This window comes from Helianthus annuus, chromosome 11 (genome assembly GCF_002127325.2).
Source record: "Helianthus annuus cultivar XRQ/B chromosome 11, HanXRQr2.0-SUNRISE, whole genome shotgun sequence".
Classification (NCBI taxonomy): domain Eukaryota; kingdom Viridiplantae; phylum Streptophyta; class Magnoliopsida; order Asterales; family Asteraceae; genus Helianthus; species Helianthus annuus.
In genome coordinates, this window is record NC_035443.2 from 42,080,004 (window position 1) to 42,095,949 (window position 15,946).

The window sequence follows — 15,946 nt, forward strand, 5'->3', positions numbered from 1 at the left end:
TAGACGGCGGTTTTTAGTCCCCTAGGTAATAATAGTAACCGTCAGGTCTCATTTATGCACTCATTTATCAAGAGAAACTAACTTTACTCATTTCTCTCAAACACTTTCAAGTTTCATCAAACATTTATCTTCCATCCAGGTTAGCTTTTCTTTATCTTTTTTCTTTTTTTTTTCCTTTGGTCATCGCTCATGGGTGCCCGAAAGGATCAATCTGTTAGTTATTCTCGCCTTACTCAAGAAGAGGTTGAGGCATTTTGCACACAATGTGGAATCGATCCAAAGTTTAATCCAGTGGCTCAGGTTTGGACAAATCTATCGATCTATGTCCAGCTGGTTCCATTGCTCTGTATTGCCGTCATTTTGAGTTTTCAAACCTCCGTCACCCATTTTCTGTTTTTGTTCTCAATGTTTAAGAATATTACCGTGTTTCTTTCGGTTAATTACACCCCAGGGCCTCGCTAGGGTTTTGCATTTCGAGGTTGTGTGTCGGGCTGCGGGGTATGATCCGTCTTTGTTATCATTTCGCCGTTTCTTCTGTTTGGCTAAGAACGATGACTGGTTTACTTTAAAGACGTCTCAAGTTGAAGCATGTTTGATTTCGTCTATGGTGACCACCCTCGGTTCTTGGAAAGACCGTTTTTTTGGGTTTCCGAGTCGATTGTTCCGTTCAAAATGGTTTGGAGGCATCCGGATGCTGTCCTTAACGAACTGGAACCCTCTGAATCCGAGTTGGATAGTTGGTTTTTGAAATCCATCAGGGCATGTCCTTTGAGGCTTCGTCCCTTTCTTGAACACTTGTTAGTGTTAATGGGTATTAGCAAATTGTGGGATGAACCGGATCGAGATCCTGTACTCATGAGAGGTGGTCAGGGTATGCATTTTACTTTGTGGATTTCTTTATTGTTTTTCCATGTATTTACTTATGTTTTGTTTTGTGTTTGATGGTAGTCATGTCTGCCTTGGATTTCATTAGGAGCGACGATACGTCAGGTGTTGTATTCACGGATGCTGAAGCTACATAAGGTGATGATGCTGTTGTTCGTGGTGCTGAGCATAGGTTTGAGGCTTCAACTAACGTGAATGTTCCCAATGTTAAGGGATTTACTAAGGTTGCTGCTTCTAAAGCTTCCACTCGCCGTTCCACCCATCGCATGTTAAAGGGTTTTGAACAGCCATTTGGTTCTGAGACTGTTGATCTTAGCGAAGATATAGAGATTCCGGATGATTTGGAAGCTGGGGTTGAGGGGAAGAAGAAGGAGTTACCACTGGTTGTTGCTAAAGAGAGTAAAGCAGCAGGTAAAAGGTTGTAGGGTTAAAGGGTTCAGGGAAGGTTAAAGAGGGTTCTGCTAATGTTAGCCTGGGGGAAGTTTATGTGCCGGATTGGAAAGTTATTGTTGCTTATAGCTTTAAATCTTCGTCTGTTTGTGAGGACGTAATTATTCACTTTGCTCCTCCTGCAATCCGAGATTCTTGTTCGTCAATGGATGATGAGGCTTTTTCGAAGAAGAGAAAGGGAATGAAGGCTATAATGGCTGCCTTAAAAAGGAGAGCGAAGGCTTTGCCGAGAAAGAGAAAGCTTGGGTGATGAAGGTTGGTGAACTCACCCAGAGGCATGAGGTTGAAGTGAATGAGCTGAAAAAACAGATTGAAGCCTTGAGTGCTCAGGAAAAAGCTTCTTCAGAGGAGAAAGAAGGCTTGGAGGCTTCCTTAGCCCAAGTGACCAAGGACAACAAATGGCTCATCATGCATGGTTTTCAACAGGTGGTCACTTATCTTCTTCAACCTTCCGAATTTAACAAGGCTTTAGGTGATGTTTACACCAAGCTTCTCGTCCATAGAAGGCACCAAGGCTTTACTGCTGGTTACGAAGCCTGTGAAGCTGGCAAACCTAAAGATATGTCTTCTCTTTACCAACCCAAAGCCTTCGAAGTCTTCAAGGGCTCTGTCTTGAAGATGGGGCATTTGACTTACCCTTATGTGGGTGAAGTCTCCGAATGCTTTGGGAAACCTCTCTCTGTCTTGCAGGAGCTAAAACCCCGCGACCTTAATGAGGCTGTTTGTGTTGAAGTGTTGAAGTCCCTTTCAAAGAAACGTCCGTGTTCTAGTGATAGCGAAGAGACATGTTCTGAAGGTGGTGAGGGCTCAAAGGGTTCAAGCCTTGAAGCTTCTGAGGCAGCGGGTGCAGGAGGGAGGAAGAAGAAGAAAGCTAAGAAACCCCAAGACGATGCAAACACGAAGAAGCTTGAGGCAACAAAGTCTACCATCTCTAATGCAAGTGATTAAAAACTTTTATTCGTAGCTATCTTAGCACCTTGAAAATTTTTATGTGATGTATGTTTGGACATGTTTTATTTTGAGGGAATCTTTTAGGTCCCTTGATGGTTGAAGCCTTGAAGGCTTTGGACAATGCTTTAGGTTGGATGGCCAGTATGGCCCTTATTATGTTTAACTTGTTATCTTTTATGTTATGTTGTTCTGTTTACTCCCTTGTGTTTTTGCTAATTTTGTGTGATGTCTTTGTTTTGGGTTGTGTATCCTTTGTTACTTATACCTTGAAGGGTTCAGTTCACTTAGTCTTAAAGTATTTTTAACAAGAAGATACAACACCTATCCTATTTATGACACTTGCTTGGTGTCTTTTTGGTTCGTAAGCTGTTGTTAAGGCTTAAGGAACATTTGATGTAGGCTATTCAAACCTGCCTATGAGACATATTTTTTTGAAAATTTTCTAAGTCTCATGGAGTTGTATTGATTTAGGAACTCACCCCTTATATAGGTCCATTCAACCCTTGAACCTATTGAGCGATGTGGCCTGGGAGCTCTTCACCTTACATAGCCCTTGACATGGAGTTTCTTGCTAGGTTCTTAGCCTGATTATAGGATAGAAAGACAAACTTTGATAAAAAACTTTATCATTCATTCATTCATTTCAAAGTACTTTGATTACAAGGGTGATAGAACAATTCTTTCTAACTCATTCTGACTAAACGTGGAACCTTTTAAGGTTTTTGCCGTTCCAGTGGTGGGGAAGCTTTTTGCCTTGTGTGTCAACCAGTTTGTATGATCCTTCCTTGTGGGCTTCAAGGACGGTGTATGGCCCTTCCCACTTAGGGCCAAGTTTTCGTTGACTTTCTTTTTTACTCGCCTCATTGTATCGAAGCACAAGGTCCCCAGGCTTGAATCATTCATGCTTGTACTTTGCTTCCTGTATAGCGGCTTGATCATGAGCTTCTTCGAGGAGTTCCAGATTCAACATTGTCTCCGTTTTGTTTGACTCAAGGTCAATGTTGAATGTTCGTTGTGTTGTGACTCCGATCTCCGCCGGGATCACAACCTCTGATCCAAACACTAGGTTGTAGGGTGTTTTCTTGTGGCTTGTCTTCTCAGTTGTTCGGATTGCCCATAGAACATTGGGACGTTCTTCAAGCCAGTTGTTGTCGTATCTTCCCAATCGATCCTTAATCCCTTCAACAATGCTTCGGTTTGTCCTTTCAACCTGGCCGTTGGACTGTGGGTAAGCAACCGAGCTGGATACTTGAGTTATTCTGAACTCTTTACACCAGGAGCTAAAAGGCTTCTCGGCAAACTATTTCCCGTTGTCAGTAACTAGTACCCCTAGGAGCCCAAAACGACAGATTATGCTTTCCCAAACGAAATCAATGACTTGTTTCCCTGAAATTTTTGCCAATGGTTTTACTTCTGGCCACTTGGTGAAGTAATCAACGACTACCAATAAGAACTTGACTCCTCCTTTGGCTAGTGGAAATGGACCAACAATGTCCATTCCCCATTTGTGAAATGGCCAAGCCGAGGAGATGGGAACGAGGTTATGCTTAGGGCTTTTAGGTACTGGAGCATGCAACTGACAAGCTTCACATTTTCGCAGCTGTTCGGAGGTGTCTTGATGCATGGAAGGCCAAAAGTATCCAAGGTTCATCAACTCTGAGACTACCGATCTTGGGCCATAAGGAGCCCACATATTCCTTCATGAACCGCCTTGATCAGATACTGGCTTTGTTCCGGGCCAATGCATCGGAGTAGTGGTGCAAGGTATCCTTTTTTATAAAAGATATCTCCTTGTAACACATACTGCCTTGACTTGATACGAACCCTATCGGCCTCTGTCTGATCATCTGGTAACTCACTATTTCTTAGGAACTTGATCAAAGGGGTCATCCAGTTTAGCCCTTCCTCAGTAATCACGTCTTGTACTCCAAGATCTTGAATGGACGATGTTTTCAATACTTCAACTAATACTTTTTTGGTGAGATGAGCAAATATGAGTGATGCAAGCTTGCTCAACGCATCGGCCTTCTTGTTTGTGACCTTGGAACCTGTTTGATTGTACATGATTGGAATGTACCCTTGAGTTCCTTTACCTTCTCTCGGTATTTATTCATGTTAGGCTCTTTAGTTATGTAGCTATCATTTACTTGATTTGAGACGAGCAAGGAGTCTGTGAAGACATGAAGCTTTTGAACATCCATCCTCTTGGCTAGCTTGAGTCCAGCAATCAGTGCTTCATGTTCGGCTTCATTGTTGGTTGTCAGAAATTCAAGCCGGAGAGCATATGTAAATTCTAATTCTTCGGGATTGATCAGGACAAGTCCAGTCCCTGACCTTTCAAGGCTGGAAGCACCATCGGTAAAAAGCTTCCAGGTATCAGGGTCAGATGTAGGCTTTGTACGTTTTGATGGTCCCCACGGTAGCTTCCACCACCAAAGGGTTCGAGAGTAAATCCCCTACGGGTGGGAAGCAGACACATTGAAGCTCCCAAGCCTCCAAGCGTGGTCGTTTGTGGGAAGCTTCTCCATCAAAGTTTACCATGTTCACTTCATTACTCTTACCTTCAGCCATTTTGTCTCTTACCCCTTTGACCAAATGGGCAAGTTCTCCGGACTCAAAAGCTTCCTTGATTCTTTTCTTGAGCTGGAAGCAATCATTGGTGTGGTGGCCTTTCTCTTCGTGAAACTCAAAGTATTGAGTGGAGTTTTCATTTCTCTTGCTCTACGGTAAGGATCGAGGAGGTCGGAAGCTATGTTTGACCTCTTCAGTGGCAAGGATCTCTTGCGGGGTCTTGGTTAAGGCTGTGAAGTTCATAGTCTTTTCCCGGCTTGGAGGGTTCCTGCCTTCAGGCCTTCTTGGATCTGAACTTCTAGAGCGTTTGTCATAGGAACCATAGTTACTCCTTTTCCTATTGGGACTGTTGCTTCTCCAACTAGGACCCCTTTTCCTTTGCTCTTTGATGTCAACGGCTTCCTCCCACGAATGTGAGCTTCAGCCCTTTCGAGGGCCCCTTCAAGGGTTTTAGGTAGGCACTTATTGAAGTCCCTTGTTGTCACACGCCAACCGATGGCTGAAACATCGGAGTGAGACGAAAACGAGATTGCAAGAGACTTCATAACGCTAAATTGTGACAAGTATTTAAATAATAAATTCCGTTGCATTATTCGGTGTCATGTTACATTCCGTGTCTTACCATACACAGTAGAACACCCTATGATTTTCATGCGCGCACCACTATAATCCCGTGTGCACCCACTATTATATTGGTTGTCGCATGATCCGCATAGTCTGTACTAGGTGTGTATGAGTCAGGGTATACAGTAACTTTGAAAATAAGAATGTGTGCGCATAAGAATGTAGCATGTAGGCATGATTATGTTTAAGTATGTATGAGACCAACTTAAGTGAACCCCTTGGGTTACGCTCACGTATAGGTACTAATGTATGAACATGACTATGAGTATAAGTATAAGCATGAATGATAACGATTGCGTATATGGTATAAATTGAAACACAACAGCATATAAAATGGTCGAGAATTTTGTGTATGTAAAAACGAATGAATTGCGTGAGATTGTCGTGATATATTGACTAAAACGTGTACGATGACATGCGTGTGTGACATGCGTGTGTAGTTGTTCGAGTATCGTTGCGTTTATTGAATCAAAATAGACTGAGTTTTACTTGGAATGTAGAATCAAGTTTGTGAATGTAAAGTATCTATTGGTTATGCGAGATGTATTTTGAAAAGATAAGGATACGCTATTATTGTTTCAAAAGGAATAGGGCATTTACGTATGTCGGAGACTGTCATTTTCTATGAGTCTCCTTGCCCACGTGTTTTGGAATTGAAATGATGTATTGAGTGGTGTATGAAAGGTTGTTGAAAACAGAAAGTTTGTATCATTTAAAGGATGAGCTATGTCGTGCAGGTTGGGTGTATGACTCTTGTGTAGCAATGCCCACTGAGTCACCCACAGCTTGTAAACAAACGACACGCGCATGTACCATTAGCTGCATTTAAGATCTCTATTACTTGAACTTCATTTGATAACAGGTCCAGGCATGCATGTGAAACCTTCTTTCGAATGAGATCAAAAATAGGTTTGTTATGTGGACCCATTGTCCGGCTCCTGCTTGCTTCAATGCTGGCTTTTATTTCAGTGACCTGGTTTTTCATTAGGTGATCGATCAGCTGTATAACCTTATCCAGTGTGTGCTGGCAATATATTACAACAAAGTACATCAAACCCAAAACGCCATATTTTACTATATACCATTCATTTTAGAAATGTCAAAAAACCCAAACATCAAAGATTCCAAAATCGATGTTTCTTTAAGATACACTATTTTCTCAGTAAATCGCCAAAAAGTTAAAAAATCAAAAATGGCAAACATCGTTTCTTGGATATTCAATATTGTTCTACGCGAAGTTTGGCCGGATGGATTGTTAGCTGAGGAATGTAACTCAATCACATTTTGCTGCATGAGATGGACAAATCTTCAAGAAAAAGATGCTGATGTCAGACTTATGTCATTTTCTATTCTTTGTTCTTGATGAATATTTGAATGGCATGAAGACACGGATGACACTTAAGAGTGGGATGAAGATAAAGATGAACTTCAAACAAAAAACCCATGTCATTTTGTGCTTCTAAACGGCCACCAAAAAAGCTACTTCAACAACAAAAAACAAATGAATCATGCCAAAGTCAAACCGCCGCCAGTGAAGATGTTCCAAGAAGAAAGAGATCCGTGACAGTGAAGATTTGGAAGATGAAGTGTTTCTATTTTTTTTAATTTTCTTTTTCTATTGTTTGTTTTGTTATTTTCAGCTAAGAACAAAATACATTGTTTCTCTAAAAAATATAATAAAACGCCACACAGACAAATGCTTGTGAAACACCATCATGCCATAAAACGCCCAAAACTCCCAAACTATAATAAAATTACTTTGGACAAGTATTATTAAAAACTCAAAAAAAGTATAAAACAAGGTACAAGAGTTTAGAACAAAGTGCCATCTTTATCTAAACCCAACTAAAAATACAAAACGCTAAAAATCTCAAAAAGGTAGCTACAAACAGTAACTACAAACAGTAAACTGAAACAAACTGAAACGATAAACAGATGAAGCTGAACAAACAGTAACTTCAAAAACAGTAAACTGAAGCGACAAAAAATTTATTATTAACATTTATTATATTAAAAGCCACTACATGAGAAATTGAATTTATTTATCTTTTTAAAACGCCATAATTACCTGTTGAATTTATTTATCTTTTCAAAACGCCATAATTACCTATCACTTTATAGACTGCATCCTACATGCGCGGGAAAAAAAGTCATTATAAAATTAGAACATGTAAACACGACTTAAACACTCTACACATTATCTAAAATGCCACATATTGTCTAAAATGCCATCAAACTTAAAAATGGCCAAGGTTATTGCATGGAGGTTTGAAAGGTTGAAGAGACGTTTCATCCTAAAGTTCTCTGATACGAGAAGGGTGAAGGTCAAGACAATCAAAGCCATACTTAGTATGGATGAAGGGGTTCAGAGGGATATTCTAGCCCTTAGAGTTCCAACGGGGTAGGCATTGGATATTCCCCCTCTAACTTGGCGTGAATAAAATGGTTTCTGTTAACATGAACGAGCGTAACGGTTTGATGAGGAACACTCTGTTTGGCTGTTGTCAACAAGGGAAAACGTAGTAAAACCGACATCGCTTAATAAGTGACAAGTCACATTCCACCAGTTAGCTATCAGAATTCCCAAGGCATTAGTAGCCCCACCAGCTTCGGTGCAAACGCTATACCGTTCCAATCCAAGGAGTTTTGAACTAACTGAAACTTAATTGAATCTATGCTATTCCACAGTCTTGGTACCAGTTGCACTCACCTAGAAGCTCACGCCGTATTAACGGCCACTCCGTCTGATGAAGCGATAAGCCGACCGCTATATATCGAAACCCACAATTACCATCGCCGCGAACATCTTGAATGTGCCTTAGGTATGGATGGAAGCAACGTTGTATGAACTGTTGGTAGTGCTTGAATATGTTAAACTGTACTGCAGGCAGTAAAGGTAATGTCAGTGCCTCTTCCATTGATTTTGCCACCTTTTGCTTACCTTTCCTTTGCCTAGCACCCTTCGCAATCTCATCGATGAACGTCGGAACTTCACGATGATCACTCTGTAACTAGACAAACGAGCTATGCCTTGCAGGTTGGGCGTATGACTCTTGTGTAGCAATGCCCACTGAATCACCCCCAGCTTGTAAACAAACGGCACGCGCATTAGCTGCTTTTAAGATCTCTATTACTTGAACTTTGTTTGACAAGAGGTCCAGGCATGCATGTGAAACCTTCTTTCAAATGAGATCAAAAACAGTTTCGTTATATGGACCCATTGTCCGGCTCCTGCTTGCTTAAATGCTGGCTTTTATTTTAGTGACCTGGTTTTTCATTAGCTGATCCATAAGCGGTACAACCTTATCCAACGTGTGGTTGGGTTTGTCGAGGTATTTCTTTAAGAGCGCATGTTGACTCTCTACCCTGTTGGTTGTGCGCTGTCTGAAGTTCAAATGCTGGTCGGTCCAGTAAGAAACAAACCGGTCTCTATATGGTTCTAACCAGTTCTAGAACAAGTAGTCCATGATCTCTGAATATATAGTGAAGTGTAGTCAAGACAAGCCAGATAAGTACGATTAATAAGAAAATTACTAGGAAACTTACCGCTGCGTCTTCTGTTTGGCAGTCCTGCTCGTATACGCTCGTACCAGTAGTTGTAGTCGTAATCGGTTATTAAGTTAATAAGCCTGCCCCACCTGTATACAAACTTTTCCCAGCCTTCTTGCGTTTTAAAGTTTGTCTTGCAATATTTTGTGATGTTTTGCTATATGTGCCACCTACAAAGTGAGTGTCTAACGTTCGGTAACACGCTTGCACATACGTTCATGAGGGCGAGATCTCTGTCCGTTACTATTACACGGGGCTCCATAACACCGTCTAGTGAGTCATTCAACCTCTGTAGCAGCCACAAGAAGTTTTCCTCTTTCTCGTTGGCTATGAACGCATGCGCATCACATAATGATAAGTATATGGACGTGACCCAATAATCTGAACTAGCGACATTTTGTACTGGTTCGTCTTGTAGGTGGAGTTTAGAAGCAACACATGCAGAAAGGCGCACCACAACCTGTTCGACTCCGGGTGGATAAAGAAAACATCCTGTACCCTTTCGTTGTTTTCAGATGTTCTGTGGAAGAAAACAAACCCAATAATCTTCAAGTGGTGGAAAAGTATTTGCGTTGGAGTCTCGCCGACTTGCACAATTCGACCCAATTTGGCACGGGCATTGTATATGGTGTTTCTTGTTGAGACATTCTTGGGGTTCTGTTCCTTAATGATAGTAAGAATGTCTTATGGTTTCATATTCTGGTACGTCAGTTGCTCCAACGTCCTCTCTTCTTCTAGAGTCAGCCTCATTAGAGACGGACGACCCTCTGGATACAGAAATGGTTCGTGGTTATGCTGAGCATGGTCAACCCTTAGATCCCAACACCGTGACCTCTTTCCGTATGTTCCGATCAGTTGGAACTTGCAACCGGTTTTCCTGTTCCCGGTTCGTCTCACCGTGGCTCTTGGCTTGTGGTGGCCGGCACAATCGCACGTTAGCCAAATTTTTAACGGCTACCCACTTGGGGGTTTCTCGTAGATCATGCGTTTGGTGACTATGGCGTACCCATTTTGGCGTCCGACTTCTCTACACCACTCCACCAAATCATCAATGCTATAGAATTTCTAATGAAACACTTATATGTAAGAATTAATGAATATATACGACCCGTATAACGTTATACGGGTTGTATATAACATTTATTATTTTTTATTCGCTCGTATACTCAATATACGAGCACTGTTTATGTCGTCTATAGGGGCCGTATGATAGTATATGGCCCGTATAGAAGTGACAAACTTTTTTTATTCGTATAGGTGAAATTGAAGAAATTGTACTTGGTATGTGTTCTGAGATTAAGTTTACTTTGCTTTTGCTTAAGGTTTATTAACCGGTCATTTGTTTGACTTCAAACGTATAAACAATAATATCAAACGTACGACAAATAAATGTATAAATAAATGTTATACCTGATCGGTTTTAAACTCACTAGGTTCCTTGTCACCGTTTGGACCCTAAGACGGTCTACCACTACCGAGAGAAGATTGAAAACTACCGAGCAGAGTCTGCCACTAGCAGGAGGGGATTAGAAACCAACACGCGGCGGTGGATAATAACCGACATAATTACCTTGAAAGGCATCCAAACCCCAAGGATCCTGACTTGCATCAGACGCAAGATTGAGATCGAACGGAACATTCAGATCAAATAAACCCGGATTGTTAGTTTGATTGTTTTGATCACTCTCCTGATTCGACTCATTAGCCGACTCATTACCAAAAAAGTTTCCCCAAAACGACATTGATAACGTAATATAATTTGAATAAAGCAAAATATAGAAGAAACGAATAGAAGTTGAATGAAAATGAATAAGATTAGTGTCGTTTATATAGACGTTTCTACGAAATATTACATCATCTTCCTTAGAATTGAACCCACGTCACCGGAACCCTAATAGCATATTTTCTTTTCCAATTTTTTAATCTAGATTTCTAAAATATTTTTGGTAATCATCAAAATGAATTTTTAAGTTGGGGAGCAGTGAAGTTAACAAACAGCTTAAAGTACCACTATTGCAAAAGTTATCAGGTGTTAACACTTTGACAGCCACAATGGTTTCCTGTAGTGACTTGCATTAACATATGATCTCCGTTGGCAATTCGTCCACTTGAGTAAACCCTCAAATTTGATCCATGTGTCCTCCGGTTTCGTTGTTAGGTTGCCAACCAAAACTTCTGATCGTGGTTGTTTGGGCGGTTGAATGTTCACAAGGATGACAGCCGATTCACATATGTTGGTTGGTTGTGGTTTTCCTTTGTTTCTGTCATAATAATCACGCAGCCAAAAGGTCGCCGCTTTCCGTTGTTTACATGGCTCTTTCAAGTCTTTGGCGTGGGGTTGTTACTATACCAAAACGCGATGGGATTATGGTTATGAAATAAGCACTCTTCGATTCAATTTGGTATTGATGAAGAGCAAGGTGCTGATAACGTGTTATAAACAAGAGATAAAGAGAACCAATTCATTCATCACTGTAGGTCCCTTTTCGCGGAGGATAACGAACCTAAACCTTGTTATACTAACCCACCAGCAAGTGCGGAATCCAAGCTAGTAGGCAAACCGAGATGAAGCAAGAAAAGAAACAAACACACAAGAGTTCACCGATTAACACCACTGTATTAATACGTATGAAGGTTCCGGTTACAAGCACAATGTTTACAAATAGTTTGCAAACTCTCAAAGTGTGTGTGTGTGAGTTTCGGACAGAATGCTCTCAACTCTCTTGTCTGTCTTTCTAAGTGTGCATCTCCCTAAACTCAACACTGCATGGGTATATATATACCCAGCCCATGATGTCTGGTCGAAGGATCCGATAGATGGTCCGAAGGATCATCTATCGAGGACAAGGTAATCGAAGGATCAGCATTGACCTCGAAAGATCACCTTTCGAGGTCTATCATTCGAAGCCTATCTTTCGTGCACCTCGAAGGATCAACAATATCCTTCGAGGCTATCCTTCGATGCAGACAAACATATCAAACATATGTTAACTGTTGGACAAGTCAAACTAGGAGGATAGTTGACTTGGTCAACTTACAGACTAACTTAGGACATCGTTTATATACAGACCGAATACAGACAAAGTACAGACACAAGTGCACCAACAAACTCCCCCTTGGCTGTAGCTTTGTCTTTATCTTCTATAGTTGTAGACTCGTCTCGAACTTCGACGGTCTTTGGTCTTCGAGTTCCCAAAACTCTGATGTCCTTTCAAGTCTTCATTGTCGGAGGATCTTCAAAGTCTTCACGTCTTGAAAGCAGAGAGTGTATTAACAAACTACCCGTATCATGTAGGAAGTGTGTTGACAAACTCCCCCTTAACATAAGCTCCCCCTTGAGTTATGCTCGTGAAAAGACTTTATCTTTATGAAGTGAGATCCTTGTGGTGTTGATGATGGCCAGCGGCAACTCGATCATCTTCATCTTGAGTGCCTTCTCGTCGTGTCTTCATTCCAAAGCTTGTCATCGACCATGTTCTCCTAGCCTTTAGAATCTGCACATGCAAGAAATCTAAACGCGTAATGAGAACAACTGCTTGGAACATAGTATAAGCAAATGACACACGAATGACCATGTCACAATCAAACACCGTCCGACAGTTTGAAAGTTTAATAAATTTTTCAATTTTAGTCTTTAACTTTCAAAACATGCAAATTTCGACCGTTTATGAAGATTTAGTCAGTTCGGTTTTCAGTCAGGTTTCAGGTAACGAAGATTCGAGCTCCAACATCGTACGATCGAAAATAAAGCAGAAATAAAATCGTTTTGGCTTTTATAAAGTTTATATTAAAACACAGATTTTAGGTGTGTTTTTGAAATTAAAAGACAACAATTTAAAATCCTTTGAGTGTTATCAAACGACATCACCGCTAATGTCGTGCTGATATGCACCAAACGACGAAACTGTTTAAAAGAAAACAATAAAAGTTAAGCAGTAAATAAATATATACAGACATTCTTTTTGCGAGTTTCGAGGGTAAGAGAATCATATCAGTGTACGGTCATGCCAAAACACTCTTGTTGTTCAGTTAGTTAACATTAAGATAAGCATCCTATAACAATTATCGGTATTGTTGTCCACGTAAGCTCAACTTATCAGATGTAATCATGGCGAGGGGATACGTTAAGGTATGATTTATACTTACCGACCGGTGTTCATCCACATCACGACACATTCCCGTATCAAGGTATGCACGAGAGTTCATCTTACCGGTGAGTATACCGATTATCATCTGTTTGACCGTATAAGCTGTGAGATACTCACTTATTTTGATTTGAAAACAAGCCCTATGTGATATAATCACTTATTGATGAGGAACTTGATTTTCATATGCATGAGGGCACAGGTGCAAGTCCGTGAACAGGTCAGTACTTTCGTACAGCAGAGAGACGAACTTGACACCCGGATAAATGTGATATTTTTATCACTTATTTGTTTTGGACATGTGATTGTTTATCACTTATTGAGGTCGAATGCAGTATGTAATATGTACACGTATGTATAGTATCATGGAAGATCTAGACTTGCGTCCCCGTTATTTTTCGGTAAAAGATACAACCATGATACCCAGATGATAAGCAACATAAAGACCGAATATCTCAGAACCTCGGCAATCTATCAAACGAAATTTCGGTACTAAGACCATATGCCAATGAATGGTTCCCACCTGGTCTTCAGTCGATTAAGATTTATATCACCCTGCACACTTTAAAATGATTGTGAGCCTACCGATACATCTTATATAGAGCTGCTTATCGTTTTGCATTTAAGGTTTAAAGAGGTTTGGATAGACCACTGATGTACTATCATTTTCTCTTTTGCTCGCCAGGAAACTCATTTTTGATTTTCTATTGTTTTTGTGTTTTTGAAATTTTTCGATGTTTTTGGATTTTCAGATTTTTGGATTTACTCCCCCTAAAATCAATAAACTAAGATAAATTTAAAAACACAAAGATATTTACAAAAATGATTTTCCGATGTTGGTTTTACTCTTGCTTGACCTTAATGCCATTTACCAATAATAAGAAGTCAAATCTAGATTTGTCAAAAGCTTTGGTAAATAAGTCGGCACGTTGGTCATCGGTGTGGACCTTAACAACATCGATTAGCCTTTTCTCAAAGCAATCACGTATGAAGTGATATTTGATTTCGATGTGTTTGGTCTTTGAATGCTGCACAGGATTTTTAGTGATATCTAAAGCAGCAGAATTATCAACGTATATAGGAGTAGTTAGGAATTCAAAACCGTAGTCCCGCAATTGTTGTTGGATCCAAAGAACTTGTGAACAACAACTTGAGGCAGCAATGTATTCAGCTTCGCATGTTGATGTAGCGACGCATGTCTGCTTCTTGCACTGCCATGTGACTAGGCGATTTCCTAAAAACTGACATCCAGCCGTTGTGGATTTGCCGTCGATTTTACATCCGCCAAAATCAGAATCACTGAATGCGACCAAGTCAAAGTTATTATCCCTAGGATACCACAGACCGGTGTCGGGGTAAGCCTTCAAATAACGAAAAATCCTTTTGACAGCTGCAAGATGTGAGGCCTTCGGATTAACTTGATATCTGGCAAGTAGGCATGTTGGGTACATTATATCTGGCCTTGATGCTGTGAGGTACACAAGGGATCCGATCATCGCGCGATAGTATGAAGGGCTAACAGGTTCACCCTTCAAGTCAGGAGTTATTCCGTGATTAGTTGGCAGTGGGGTACCAATGGGCGTTGCATCGGACATCTGGAACCGGCTCAAGATGTCTCCAACATATTTAGTCTGATGGATGAATATCCCAGACTCTGTTTGTTGAACTTGTAGGCCCAAGAAGAAAGTCATTTCCCCCATAGCACTCATCTCGAATTTATCCTGCATAATGCGCTCGAATTCCCTACACAAGACATCATTAGTAGAACCAAAAATAATGTCATCAACGTATACCTGTACCAGAAGAAGATCTCCATCTTGTTCTTTGATGAAGAGAGTACAGTCGATAAGACCTCTACGAAAACCGTTCTCCAGCAGATAGTGAGATAAGGTTGCATACCAAGCTCGCGGTGCTTGATGAAGACCATAAAGAGCTTTGTTGAGCAACCAAACCCGATCGGGATGGATAGGATCTTCAAAACCTGGAGGCTGTTCGACATACACCTCTTCTTCAACCACACCGTGTAAAAATGCACTTTTGACGTCCATCTGGTAAACCTTGAATCCTTTGAATGAGGCATAAGCCAGAAAGATCCGAATAGCTTCCAGACGTGCAACTGGTGCATAGACTTCGTTGTAGTCGATTCCTTCTATCTGACGAAAACCTTGAACGACTAAACGAGCTTTGTTCCGAATAACCACTCCACGGTCGTCTTTCTTGCATTTGAAGACCCATCGAGTGCCAATCTTCTTGTAATTCTCAGGCTTTTCAACAAGCTTCCAAACTCCAAGCTTGTGAACTTGCTGTAATTCTTCCTGCATGGCTTCAACCCAGGCACTGTCTTTCAAAGCTTCTTTCCACGACTTTGGTTCTTCTTGTGACACGTAACACGCGAAGGACCAGTCATTTTGTTGACCAGATTCTCTTATAGCAGAATACAAACCAGCATTCCGGTTGTTTCTCAGCTGATTACGCGTCTGCACACCGCGATGGACATCTCCTATGATATTCTGCTGGGGATGGGTATCGTGAATCCTCATTTCAGGATTATCCGGTACACGAGCATTGATACCCAAATTATTCAGATTAAGATCAACAACCAACTCCACACCAGGAATGTGGGTAGAGGTGGATGCATTCCCTTCAGCAGTATCTATATTCTGCGTATGAGGTGTATCACCAGAGGCACCTTGAACAGGAGCAGCTGGAGCTGAAGATCCTTCGGCTGCATCATGATATTCATCATCTTCAGAAGAGTCATTATAATCAGC